The following is a 15,338-nucleotide window of genomic DNA, read 5'->3' on the forward strand; positions in this document are numbered from 1 at the left end:
CAATTTGTAGCTTATTATCAAGATCAAATTACCTCACCATTAGCTAAAATCTGAGAAAGAAAAGGCTTAGAAATTTTCGTTTGGATCATGTTCTTGCCGTTGTCAAAATAAAGGGTTGTGAGGTTCAAAACTTATAAGTCAAATATTGACTACAAAAACTCTATAATAAGTTAGTATTTGAAGTTATAATCCACCTCGCCATGTTCAAGGCTGTGCTTCGTTCACCTTCAGCCTGTAGTGTAAACACTCCTTAAATCAACGTCACCACACCACCTAACCTAACCTAGACCTAACTATACATAAACCCACAAAGTAAATAATATTAATTTACACTTCAGAAAACAAATAGTTTGTTACTCTAATGTATGGAAGATACATCCTGTCAGTTAGTTGGTTGCTGATTAAGTCAAACATTGCAATAATTTGGTAGAAACAAAGCCAGAATTTAACTTTTTGCTTGGACTGGAGGAAAGGTTGCGCTCCCACCTGTGGCTGGAAATACATCGGGTTTTCCCTGGATGATTACACTGCCAGCACGACTATATAAACATGGCGCCGCCCGGCAGAGTGAGTATACTTTAAAAGGAGCAGCACGTAGTAACATCTCCTTGGTAGATGATTCCAGCGTCTTCAAACACAGTCTACAGCAGTGTAGTTGACTCCAGTGATTTCACATACACTCTTCTGCAGTGTCGTTGATTCCAGTGACTTCACAAAGTCTTGAGACTGGCTGGACCCAAAAACTGCAAACTCTACACAGGTGATATACTCAACGCAAATGCCTTTCGCTGTTCCTCAAGTAACCTGTTCTGTAGAGCTACACTATTCAAATATATTGTTGAATAAAAGGCTTTCAATAATCATGCTTGCCAGTACAGAAGCAGTACAAATTACATTCACAAGAACAAAAGAAACAGGAAAAATGCAGAAGGCCTGTTTGATGAGACGAGGGAACTAGTATTTATACTTAACATTGTTATTTTTATACATTTCTAAGCTGGGGTTGTAACAATCCTGCGATCACGTGTTTATTTGTACAGCCTTTAATTTATTTCGTAAATTGAATAGGACCTCATCATGAGATACGTGAATTCCTTCATCACAAGAGTTTGACCTGAGCTTAATAACAGTTTGTATCATGTAATCAAGACATAAGCTGTAATTTGTAAATAAGATGCGGAACTTATTTGATTAGACGTTGAGATGTAAGTCTCGTCCTAATCATACACTCAGACCTTGATAAAGCATTTAGGAGAGTGCGAAAGACGTTATGTAAATTCCTTTCATAAATTTCACATATACGCAAATGTTGATTTTTTATCCAATGAGGGAGAGTTATGAAGGAGTATTAGGAGAGGGATGCGAGGGAGGGGAGATGTGATTGCCGGTCCGGGAGGCTGTTTGGGGTAACTGAGAGGAGGATACAAAGGTGGAACAATGGTTAATTGCTCTCTGTAAGCCCGACTGGTTGATTGTAACTGCCCCACTGACTGATCTTGCTGGATTCTGTCAATCTCTTGCATCCATGTGGCGTCATTTATCCGTGTTCGACGCTCTGGAGGCTGCTGGGAAGTTCTCTTCCACGTGCTGATGGCCTCTCTCTCTCTCTCTCTTCCTCTCTACCATCAACTCCTCTTCCCTCCTCTTTGTTTTTCCTCTACATTGGTTTTGGTTCGTTTCCTTGCATCTGATGCCTCGGCTCATGTAGAAAAAAATATTGATATCATAGAGGTATAGCAACTGTTGACTGTTGTTGCCGGAGGCTGGTAGTGTATTGTGCATCCCTTACTCATCCTGTAAGTGGTAGTGTATTGTGCATCCCTTACTTATCCTGTAAGTGGTAGTGTATTGTGCATCCCTTACTCATCCTGTGACTGGTAGTGTATTGTGCATCCCTTACTCATCCTGTAAGTGGTAGTGTATTGTGCATCCCTTACTTATCCTGTAAGTGGTAGTGTATTGTGCATTCCTTACTCATCCTGCGAGTGATACTGTATTGTGCATCCCTTACTTATCCTGTGAGTGGTAGTGTATTGTGCATCCCTTACTTATCCTGTAAGTGGTAGTGTATTGTGCATCCCTTACTTATCCTGTAAGTGGTAGTGTATTGTGCATCCCTTACTTATCCTGTAAGTGGTAGTGTATTGTGCATCCCTTACTTATCCTATAAGTGGTAGTGTATTGTGCATTCCTTACTCATCCTGCGAGTGATACTGTATTGTGCATTCCTTACTTATCCTGTGAGTGGTAATGTATTGTGCATTCCTTACTCATCCTGTGAGTGGTAGTGTATTGTGCATCCTTTACTCATCCTGTGAGCGGTAGTGTATTGTGCATTCCTTACTCATCCTGTCAGCAGTTTACTATGCGTCGCTTACTCATCGTGTGAGCGGTAGCGTCCTGGGGGAAAGTAAAATCGTTGGCATAGGAGATAAAGAAAAAGGCATCCGGCACCTCACATGTTTAGTATGGCTTGCATAACCTTTGGTTCCTTCAAATATTTAATGTGTTAACAGTAACAGTAACCAAGCTGATGTTTCATCTCCACAGTGAGTGATGGCTGGCTCCCCAACCTGCCTGATGCTGGTGGTGCTAGTGCTCTCTCTCTGCTGGACGCCCTCGCTCCTTGAAGACCGTTAGTATATGTGTGTGCATGGGGGTAGAAATAGCCTAAGCTACTCTATCCCTTTGAGATGTATTTCTTTCTTATCTCAATAAACATATTTGAACTTGTGTGTGCAATATTTTATGACAGTGTTAGCGTGCATTTTTCCTGTCTTTCAGTCACATTAAATGATCCAATGAGTGTGTCTGTGCTTGCTTGAGTATATACTCAAGCAAGTACAGACAGTGTGTGTGCGAGTTGCTTACACACACTGTGTGAGCAAGCTCAGTGTGTTTTTATTATAGTTAATCAACCCCCTCCCCATTTCCCCCTTCTATTAAGTTAACAATGGAAATTTAACAAATCAGTTCTTTGGCATCTTTACATGTATCTGTGTATAAATTTGATTATAACTTTAAGGTTTTTCTATACTGAAAAACAGCAGGTTTTCCTTCTTAAGAACCCTTTTACTCATCCCATCATGATGGAGTAAAACGAAATGCATTTTCTTCAATGTTTTTGCGAACTGTAAGGATATGTTGTTCTGAATATGTAGATCAAGAAATTAGTGTCATATATCGTAAAGCCTTTATTACAAAACTCCCTTGAATAAAATTGGTTCACTTCATCATTCGACTCACTGGACCAATTCATGTACTGAATGTACATCTGTTATTTCAAGAAATTTTATTAAATCGTTGAATAAAAAATCCAAAATTAATTAATAATATAAATTTAACTCCAGATTTGTATAATTTAGACAGCTCCATATTGATCAGATTTGCTATATATATAAAAAATTATGTATAATCTATATGTATAATCGCCTGTATATATATATATATATATATATATATATATATATATATATATATATATATATATATATATTTATATATATATTTATATATATATATATATATATATATATATATATATATATGTCGTACCTAGTAGCCAGAACTCACTTCTCAGCCTACTATTCAAGGCCCGATTTGCCTAATAAGCCAAGTTTTCCTGAATTAATATATTTACTATAATTTTTTTCTTATGAAATGATAAAGCAACCCTTTTCTCTATGTATGAGGTCAATTTTTTTTTATTGGAGTTAAAATTAACGTAGATATATGACCGAACCTAACCAACCCTACCTAACCTAACCTAACCTATATTTATAGGTAAGGTTAGGTTAGGTAGCCAAAAAAAGCTAGGTTAGGTTAGGTTAGGTAGGTTAGGTAGACGAAAAAACATTAATTCATGAAAACTTGGCTTATTAGGCAAATCGGGCCTTGAATAGTAGGCTGAGAAGTGCGTTCTGGCTATTAGGTACGACATATATATATATATATATATATATATATATATATATATATATATATATCGTACCTAGTAGCCAGAACTCACTTCTCAGCCTACTATGCGAGGCCCGATTTGCCTAATAAGCCAAGTTTTACTGAATTAATATATTTTCTCTAATTTTTTTCTTATGAAATGATAAAGCTACCCATTTCATTATGTATGAGGTCAATTTTTTTTTATTGGAGTTAAAATTAACGTAGATATATGACCGAACCTAACCAACCCTACCTAACCTAACCTAACCTATCTTTATAGGTTAGGTTAGGTTAGGTAGCCGAAAACGTTAGGTTAGGTTAGGTTAGGTAGGTTAGGTTGTCGAAAAAACATTAATTCATGAAAACTAGGCTTATTAGGCAAATCGGGCCATGCATAGTAGGCTGAGAAGTGAGTTCTGGCTACTAGGTACGACATATATATATATATATATATATATATATATATATATATATATATATATATATATATATATATATATATATATATATATATATATATATATATGTCGTACCTAGTAGCCAGAACGCACTTCTCAGCCTACTATGCAAGGCCCAATTTGCCTAATATGCCAAGTTTTCATGAATTAATTGTTTTTCGACTACCTAACCTACCTAACCTAACCTAACCTAACTTTTTCGGCTACCTAACCAAACCTAACCTATAAAGATAGGTTAGGTTAGGTTAGGTAGGGTTGGTTAGGTTCGGTCATATATCTACGTTAATTTTAACTCCAATAAAAAAAAATTGACCTCATACATAATGAAATGGGTAGCTTTATCATTTCATAAGAAAAAAATTTGAAAAAATATATTAATTCAGGAAAACTTGGCTTATTAGGCAAATCGGGCCTTGAATAGTAGGCCAAAAAGTGAGTTCTGGCTACTAGGTACGACATATATATATATATATATATATATATATATATATATATATATATATATATATATATATATATATATATATATATATATATATCCGAATGTCTTCACGAACAGAAAGGGGGAGGGCCGAGGGAGGACGTTCCGCCGAAAGTCCCCACACGGTAATGTAGACAGCATACGTTGCCATGTGTTTGTTCTTATATATCACATATAAACATAAATACACATCAGGAAACATGTGAGAACATTAGATCCACAAGGAAGTGAGGGTACTGCTAAGTGATGCTAGCAGCAACCCAACTGTTTATGCTGTATGAGCAACCCGTCCTCTTAAAAATAACGTCACTTTTGGCTGGTATGCGCTCTATGGCCAAATTTGGACGTAATTTGAAATGAAATCGACTCACAAAAGTAACGTACTGTTCCGTTTTCTGTTTGAGTCGTCTGGCTTACTCGGCAAGCTTAGAAGAGGAAACTTTCCATTAACGTTTTTCATACCGTTTTGAAACTTTATGAGAATTTCCTGCCCACCTAACCTATCAGAGGACCCTTAACTTACTATTGTTAAAAAAAAAATCCCAAATTTATCTACATTTTTTTTCATTTTCAAATTACGTCCATATTCGTCCATACGGGCAAACGGCCAAAAGCGACGTTCTTTTTAAGAGGACAAATTGCAATGAGTGTTCTCACCGACTGTTTATGCTGTATAAGTGATCTCACCGACTGTTTATGTTGTATGGGTGTTCTCAACCAACTGTTTATGCTGTATGGGTGTTCTCGTCAACTGTTTATTCTGTATGGGTGTTCTCACTAAACTGTTTATGCTGTATGGGTGTTCTCACCGACTGTTTATGCTGTATGGGTGTTCTCATCAACTTTTTATGCTGTATGGGTGTTCTCACCGACTGTTTATGCTGTATGGGTGTTCTCATCAACTTTTTATGCTGTATGGGTGTTCTCATCAACTGTTTATGCTGTATGGGTGTTCTCACCTACTTTTTATGCTGTATGGGTGTTCTCATCAACTTTTTATGTTGTATGGGTGTTCTCACCGACTGTTTATGCTGTATGGGTGTTCTCATCACTTTTTATGCTGTATGGGTGTTCTCATCAACTGTTTATGCTGTATGGGTGTTCTCACCGACTTTTTATGCTGTATGGGTGTTCTCATCAACTTTTTATGCTGTATGGGTGTTCTCACCGACTGTTTATGCTGTATGGGTGTTCTCATCAACTTTTTATGCTGTATGGGTGTTCTCATCAACTGTTTATGCTGTATGGGTGTTCTCACCGACTTTTTATGCTGGATGAGTGTTCTCACCCAACTGTTTATGCTGTATGGGTGTTCTCACCCAACTGTTTATGCTGTATGGGTGTTATCACCGAGTATTTATACTGTACTGTTATTATCACCCAACTATTTTGGGAGTAAATAAACGGCAACCAACAGACAGACCAGATAAACAAGGACGAGGAGTAGGTAAAATAATTGCTGAGGTGAAAACTTTTTTTTTTTTTAGTTTTTTATGAATTTACTTTCTAGAGTGACGAAATAAGACTTCCTTTACCCATTTTGCAGGGAGCGTTGATAGCTTTGAACAAATATAGCCGTTCACCGCGTGTGAGTTTTGGTCCCCAATTCAGGCGAGGCAGATGAAGCCTTGATCAACACTGTCGTCGATGTTAACACCCAGGAAGAGATTCAGCTCCAGATGTGAATTAACTTTGAGAAAGTTTTCTGTTAAGTTTATGTACAATTGCTAACGAACGTTTCCATTCTATATCAGGAATAAATTCGCCATATGTACATGAAATAAATTAAATTATAAGGATTTTTCTGTATAATGTTTGTACCTCTCTACACTTTATCCAGCAAACAATTAGTTTTTTTTTATCGTTAATGTAAGCTGAAGTTCGCCTGATCAACTGTGATATTACTGAAAGTTGAGAATGTTCCGCTTATGCTCAAGACTAACCATCCCTGCAGTTGTCGTCTTAAACTGAAACAAGAAGGTTGATTTGCATCATAAAATGTGCGTTTAATACAAGAATTCTCATGATTTTGGCATCATCGGCAAACATTGAGAGCAATGCGTCTATATCCTTAGGAAGATCGTTTGTATATATCATAAACAGGATGGGTCCAAGTGCAGATGCCTGTGGGACTCCGCTGGTGACATCTTGACACTCTGAGGTCTTCCCCACTCATAGTAACTTTGTATTTTTGTTGCTACGATACTCCCTTATCCACTGGAGCTCCTTACCTGTTATTCATGTGTGTTTTTTTTCCAACTTCTGTACCAGCCTCATATGGGTATTGTGTCAAAGGCTTTCTGGCAGCCTAAGAAAATGCAATTTGCCCACATCTTTCTTTCTGATCATATTTTTATAATAAAATTTTATTAAACCTGTGAGGCATGATAATCCCTGAACCTATGCTGGTGGTGTGTTACAAAGTTCCTCTCTAGATGTTCTACGAGCTTTTTCCTAACAATCTTTCCTTTCACAATCTTTCAAATCTTTCCTACTTAACAGAACAACAACAACAAGGCCAGTTAGAACCCGGGGTGGGGAATATATAAGGGTTTTGCCACGGGAAAATTCCCCGATAGGCTGTACACATATAACAGTTGTCAGACTCTTAAAATGAATATATAAGAACAGATCTGGAGGCCTTATACACTTGCACAAGTAACGCTGGTGAGTGCGTATACGCTCACGCAAGTCAGGCTGGTGAGTGCATATACGCTCACGCAAACACTAAAGACTGCAGACGAACCAGCAAACTACTGCTTCTTTAAACTCCTAGGAGGTAAAAAAAATAATTTTCATGCAAATTTACTACATATTCTTTTTGCAAATATTTATCATAACTCTATTATATAATTTTTGTCTAATTTTGTCTGTCTTCATACCAAGATTTTCAGTTTTGTCATTTTTTTAAAGTTCTGCATAAGAATGTGACGGCCTATGGGGGGGGGGAGAGATCCCTGACGTCACTATATTGTGGTGGCATGTGTGGAGTGATCTCTGACGTCACTATGTTGTGGTGGCATGTGTGGAGTGATCTCTGACGTCACTATGTTATGGTGGCATGTGTGGAGTGATCTCTGACGTCACTATGTTATGGTGGCATGTGTGGAGTGATCTCTGACGTCACTATGTTGTGGTGGCATGTGTGGAGTGATCTCTGACGTCACTATGTTATGGTGGCATGTGTGGAGTGATCTCTGACGTCACTATGTTGTGGTGGCATGTGTGCAGTGATCCCTCTGACATCTCAATGTTGTAGTGACGCGTAAAATATATATTTAGTTGAGCTTTTCAGGTAAACTCAAATATTCACAATAAATTAGTATATCAAATATGTACTTATTCATAAGCAAAATATTGATTATAAGAAACTTCGAGACCGGGTTAGACACAGAGCCCCTCCGGCGAGCATACTTCCTCAGGACCACGATCAAATCACGAGCCCCACCAACCTCCCCTTCAGGGTGGACCACCCCCAACACCAGGGAACCGGAACACACGGATGCGTGTGAGGCACCCGAAGCAGGAAACAAAGTCCCCGCACTAGCCCCCACCCCCACAACAGGGTCAGCAGTCACCAAACCCGCCCACGCCACTCGCCGGTACCACACAAGCCCCCATCACACCATCATCGCACTCCATAGAGATAGAGCTCGTAGAGTTCTTAAAGTTTCGCTCGTCAACCCACGCACAAGGGGGCGACACACTCTGAACCCTCCTGGATCATTTGAACACAGGCTGTTGATCGTCAAAACTGTTGCACCTCCTAGGTAGCACACCAGGAGAGTCTCTGGGCGGCCGTACCACACCATGCAAGGCACGACTCCGAATCACAGCAGGATCGACGACCGGGGTCACAAGTTCACAATCTAAGGGCTACACCGGAACCGTATACGGGGCAGGCAGAGCCAGCGGCGGGGACGGGCTTCATGCACTACCATCTCCACACCTACACCACCAACCTCAACGTTGTCCGTGCAGGCGGCAAAACTCGGCAACACCACAGAGGCATCAGATGGCAGGGAAGCCTCCCCCACCACACCATCACAAAGCAACAGGTCCGGGGCCACCAACCGGGGAAAAGTTCTCCTCCCGGAACAAATTGACCGGAGCTGCCACCACACCACTGCAGACCGCCACCTATAGCCCCTCAAGGCCACACCGGAAAAATGTCCAGGGGTGCCCAGCGTAGAAGGCACGTATGGTGTAACCAAGCAACGTGACAGTAGACGGAACAGGAGACTGGAGACGTAGAGAGACGGTCTAGGTCCTGTTCGAGACCCCCTCCCCCACCACCTGCCGGAAGAAACAAAGTTCGTCCGGTGGGACGCCACTGCACCCTATTTTCCAAAGTAAAGGCGTAGCAAACTGTCCGGGAACTCAAACGGAACCCTATGAAGCCCCACATACGTGAGAGTACAGCAGCAGTCTGAAACAGTGACGGTACCACCATCATCAGTGAGTGGGAACAACAACCATCGTAGCGGGACACTAAATCCCTGTAAATGGCCAAAGAGCCGAGCTTACCAAGCGCACGGTGAGTCGTTAAGAGCTGCACTCCACAGACGTCTGCTATCTCAACTCGCAGCATATCCAGAACCTCCACTGAGAGTTACGACGCCCGTCCAGAGAATTCTAATCCAATTGTCTCCGAATGGCAGACAGTGGGAAGGGGGTGCCCCGTGTCGCTAGCAAACGGCTGGAGGGCCGCGCCCACCGGTCTGGACACACCGACAGCTAGGACAAGACCAAAAAATGACACTAAAACTTTACGAATATTTCAGAATCACTAACAATTGGTGCAGCTTTAGGTATTTCGTGTTATGGGGACTATAGGAAGGTACTGGCCTGGACATGGGCACATGGGTGGCTGGAATGTACTGCAATCTAGTATTATTGATATAGATTTTAGAGTATGGTATGTGTTTTTAAACGTAGACTATATGTTAGAACTTAAGGCCAGAATAAATACGATTTGCCTGTACAATTAAGCTTAGGATATAAACATCTCTTCAAAATGTATGCATAAGCTGTACCAGAGCCTTAGAGAAAAGAAAAGGGAACATGAATGCATTAGAAAAAGTTTGATAATATGTATATTAAAGCTGACAGTCAACTCACATAGTTGAACCAAGAGATACTGGTATACGGGAGGTAGCAACTGTTGACTGCTAGTGTATGGTGCATCCCTTACTCATCCTGTGAACGGTAATGTATTGTGCAGTCCCTTAGGTACAGACTGGGTAGACATATAAGAGAGATTGGGGTGGGTTGAGGCGGGTCGCGCTTAGTGTGGGTCGTGGGCATGGTGCGGGGCTTCCTAATTCTTATGTTTTACGGTTATCAAGGTCCCCATATCCTAGGGCCTAGGCCAATCACTGACCCTTTCCAGGAATAAACCATCAACAGTTACCTTGTACTCAAGAACCTATATAGTGTTGGGTGAACAGTTGCATTGGGTGTAAGGAAACGTGCCCAAACACCATTTCCTTTTCCGACATATAAATTGGATCTACTTAGTTGTGAGCTGACTGTCCACTTTAACATACATATTATCAAACTTCTTCTAATGCATTCATAGTCCATTTTCTTTGCTCTAAGGCTCTGGTACAGCTACTGCATACATTTTGAAGAGATGTTTATATCCTAAGCTTAATTGCACAGGCAAATCGTATTTATTCTGGACCTAAGCTCTAGCTTATAGTCTATCCTTAAAAACAAATACCATACTCTAACCCACTAAGATAAGCACCTTAATCTACCTATTGTCTGCAAATGCGTATTTGTAAATGTTTCTCAGACAGTCAGATTCTAAACAATAATATCTTCATTTTAGTAACCAAATATGATAAAACGCTTTGGAAATAAGTAATGAGTCATTTTGGAAGTTTCTTAGTGCTCATTAATGTATAATTCTTATGCAGAGCCTAGTAACTTGAGGAGTGCCTGCATCTTCCCTGCTCCAGACCTGTGTTCCAGTCTTTACTGAGCTCAAGCTTAAATACGCAGCATGTTCGTTGCCTGGTTGTTTATCCCTCCAAGCTGTTTACTCTCAGAGCTTCGCATCCAATAAGTTTTATTTATTTAGTTCCATTTGTCTGGAACAGGAGAGTTCTTGAGTCACCTTAATCGAAGCAGCTCCACTGACAGTTAGTAACAATATTTTAGTGTGAAGACTCGGTGATATCAATGCTGTAGACGCGAGCCTCAAGTTCACATTACGGGCTATTCATGCCCGTGCCACCTCTTGGGGTGGTGTAATCTTCATCAATCAGGCTCACAACACCGAGGGTCAAGGTCAGTCACGCTAAGTCTCAACCATATATTCAGTCTTAGGTTGAGAACAGAAGTATATAAAACACCAATTAAATTAATTAAACATTATCCAGAATTACACTCAGTTCTTCTTCGGGAAAATCCGAATAAAAATACATGCGTTAAAGATAGTCTTTATCTTGAGATTAGCAAATACAATTTTTTGTCGAAACGAGATATGTTTATTTGTAGCTCATTCTCAAGATCAAATTACTTCATCATTTGCTGAAATCTGAGAGAGAAAAGGTTTAGAAATTTTCGTTTGGGTCATGTTCTTGCCATTGTCACAAATAAAGGGTTGTGAGGTTCACAACCTATATGTCAAACACGGACTACAAAAACTCTACATAATAAGTTAGTATTTGGAGTTACAGTCCACCTCGCCATGTTCAAGGCTGTGACTCGATACGTGTTTCTTTCACCTACAGCCTGTAGTGTAAACACTTCGTAAATCAACGTAACCACACTACCTAACCTAACCAAGACCTAACTATACATAAACCTACAAATTATAATAATATTAATTTACACTTCAGAAAAAAATAGATTGTTACTCTAATGTATGGAAGATGCATTCTGTCAGTTGGTTGGTTGATTAATAAGTAAAAAACTGGAATAATTTGGTAGAACCAAAGTCAGTATTTAACTTTTTGCTTGGACTGGAGGAAAGGTTGTGCTATCACCTGTGGCTGGGAATACATGGGGGTTTTCCGGGATGATTATACTGCCAGTACGACTATATAAACATAGCGCCGCCTGGCAGAGTGAGTATACTTCAAAAGGAGCAGCACGTAGTAACATCTCCTTGGTAGATGATTCCAGTGTCTTCATACACAGTCTACAGCAGTGTCGTTGAATCTAGTGACTTCACAGGCAGTCTACAGCAGTGTCGTTGATTCCAGTGACTTCACAAAGTCTTGAGACTGGTTGGATCCGAAAGCTGCAAACTCTACACAGGTGCTTTTCCTTATACCTTCCGCTGTTCCTCAAGTAACCTGTTCTGTAGAAATACACTATTAAAATATATTGTTGTATAAAAGGCTTTCAATAATCACGCTTGCCAGTACAGAAGCAGTACAAACTACAAGAATAAAAGAAACAGGAAAAATGCAGAAGGCTTGTTTGATGAAACGAGGTTGCTAGAATTTATACTTAAATTGTCATTCCGTACATATCTAACCTGTGGTTGAAACAATCCAGTGATCACGTGTATGTTTGTACAGCCGTAAATATGTTCCGGATAAGACCTGATCTTGATATACATGAATCCCTTCATCACAAGAGTATGACCTGATGCTAATAACAGTTTGTATCATGTAATCAAGACATAAGCTGTAATTTGTATATAAGATGCGGAACTTATTTGATTAGACGTTGAGATGTTAAGTCTCGTCTTAATCCCGCACTCAGACCTTGATAAAGCACTCAGGAGAGTGCGAAAGACTTGGTTTAAATTCCTTACATAAATTTCATATATACGCAGGTGTGGAACTTTTATCCAATGGAGGAAAGTTAGGAAGGAGTATTAGGAGAGGGATGCGATGACGGGAGATGTGATTGCCGGTCCAAGAGGCCGATTGGGCTTACTGAGAGGAGGATACAGAGGTGGAGCAATGATTTATTGCTCCCTGCAAGCACGACTGGTTGATTATAACTGCCTCACTGCATCGCTGCTTATGCTGCATTCTGTCAATCTCTTGCGTCCATGCTGCGTCATTAATCCGTGTTCCACGCTCTGGAGGCTGCTGGTAAGTTCTCATCCCCGTGCTGATGGCTTCTCTTTCTCTTCCTCTCTACCTTTAGCTCCTCTTCCCTCCCTTTGTTTTTCCACTACATTGGTTTTGATTTGATTCCTTTCATCTCATGCCTCGGCTCATGTAGTAAAGTATTGGTATCCGGGAGGTATAGCAACTGTTGTCGCCGGAGACTGCAAGTGTATTCTGCATCCCTTACTCATCCTGTGAGCGGTAGTGTATTGTGCATCCCTTACTCATCATGTGAGCGGTAGTGTATTGTGCATCCTTTACTCATTCTGTGAGCAGCAGTTTACTTTCCCTAACGTACTCATCCTTTGAGCCGTAGCGTCCTGAAGGAAAGTAAAATCGTTGGCATAGGAGATAATGAAAGAGGCATCCGGCACCTCACATGTTTAGTACGGCTTGCATAACCTTTAGTTCCTTCAAATATTTAATTTAAGTGTTAACAGTAACAGTAACCAAGATGTTTCATCTCCACAGTGAGTGATGGCAGGCACCAAGACCTGCCTGATGCTGGTGGTGCTGGTGCTCTCTCTCTGCTGGACGCCCTCGCTCCTTGAAGCGAGTGAGTATATGTGACCAATATTTCATCTCATTTTAAGCTCTGTGTTAGTGTGCATTTTTTTCTGTCTCTCAGTCACATTAAATGATCCAGTGTGTCTGTGCTTGCGTGAGCACATGCTCAAGCAAGTACAGACAGTGTGTGTGTGAGCTGTTTACACACACTGTGTGAGCAAGCTCAGTGTGTTTTTATTATAGTTAATCAACACCCCCCCCCCCTTTCTATTAAGTTAACAATGAAAATTTAACAAATCAGTTCTTTACCATCTTTACATGTATCTGTGTATAAATTTGATTATAACTTTAAGTTTTTTCTATATAGAAAAACAGCAGATTTTCCTTCTTAAGAACCCTTTTACTCATCCCATCATGATAGAGTAAAACGAGCTGCATTTTCTTCAATGTTTTTGCGAGCTGTAAAGGATAAGTTGTTCTGAATATGTAGATCAAGAAATTAGTGTCATATATCGTATAGGCTTTATTACAAAACTCCCTTAAATAAAATTGGTTCACTTCATCATTTAACTGACTGAACTAATTTATGAACTGAATGTACATCTGTTACTTCAAGAAATTGTATACATATATATATATATATATATATATATATATATATATTTTTATATATATATATATATATATATATATATATATATATATATATATATATATATATATATATATATATATATATATTTTTATATATATATATATATATATATATATATATATATATATATATATATATATATATATATATATATATATATATATATATATATATATATATATATGAATGTCTTCACAAACAGGAAGTTTGGCCTCTGGCAGGGACTATATCAGGATCAGAGGAGGACATAACGCCAACAGACCCCTCACGGTAATGTAGACAGCATACGTTTCCATGTGTTTGTTCTAATATATATCACATATAGACATAATATATAAGTGTATATAAATAAGTGTAATACATTCTATAGTAATTCACTTTTTTCTTCACCTTGAAATTACGAAAATTAGTTTTGGAAAACTCCTCTTTCAGCTACGCCCTGATGCCAAGAAAATAGTTAGAGGGATAGAAGCCCTAAATCAGAAGATAGTAAATACAGAATATGCGGTCATATTCAATGAGACATGTTTAAAAGAAAACTTGCTGCCAGTATACACCAATATATAGACATAGATACACATCAGGGAACATGTGAGAACATTAGATCCACAAGGAGGCGAGGGGACTTGTAGGTGATGCTAGCAGGAACACAACTGTTTATGCTGTGTGGGTGTTTTCACCGACTGTTTATGCTGTACTGTTATTATCACCCGACTTTTTGGGTGTAAATAAACGTCAACAAACAGACACGCCAGATAAACAGGGACGAGAAGTAGGCAAAATAATTATTGAGGTGAAACAATTTCTTTTTTTTTTATGAATTTACTGTTTAGAGTGACGAAATAAGACTTCCTTTACCCATTTTGCAGGGATCGTTGATAGCTGGGAACAGAAAAAGGCCTCCACCGCCTGTGAGGTTTGGTCACAGATTCTGGCGAGGCAGATGAAGCCTTGATCAACACTGTCGTCGATGTTAACACTCAGGAAGAGATTCACCTCCAGATGTGAATTAACTTATAGAAAGTTTTCTGTTAAATTTATGTACAATTGCTAACGAACGTTTTCATACCATCTCAGGAATAAATTCGCCATATGTACTAGAAATAAATTAAATTATAAGGATTTTTCTGTATAATGTTTGTACCCCTCTAGTCTTTATCCAGCAAATAATAATTTTATCATTAATGTAAGCTGAAGTTCGCATGATCAACTGTGTT

The 15,338-nt window shown here is 39.2% G+C and overlaps 1 long non-coding RNA gene across 1 annotated transcript; it reads left to right on the forward strand.

Annotated features, from left to right (window-relative positions):
• The first annotated feature begins 582 nt into the window (after positions 1–582).
• LOC138372743 (uncharacterized) lies at positions 583–15,247 on the forward strand. The gene is made up of 7 exons (XR_011230920.1): positions 583–760; positions 2,551–2,635; positions 4,957–5,003; positions 6,425–7,657; positions 13,431–13,515; positions 14,324–14,391; positions 14,991–15,247. It is a non-coding gene; the product is annotated as an uncharacterized lncRNA (long non-coding RNA).
• Positions 15,248–15,338: the final 91 nt, after the last annotated feature.

Source organism: Procambarus clarkii, chromosome 39 (assembly GCF_040958095.1).
Source record: "Procambarus clarkii isolate CNS0578487 chromosome 39, FALCON_Pclarkii_2.0, whole genome shotgun sequence".
Taxonomy (NCBI): domain Eukaryota; kingdom Metazoa; phylum Arthropoda; class Malacostraca; order Decapoda; family Cambaridae; genus Procambarus; species Procambarus clarkii.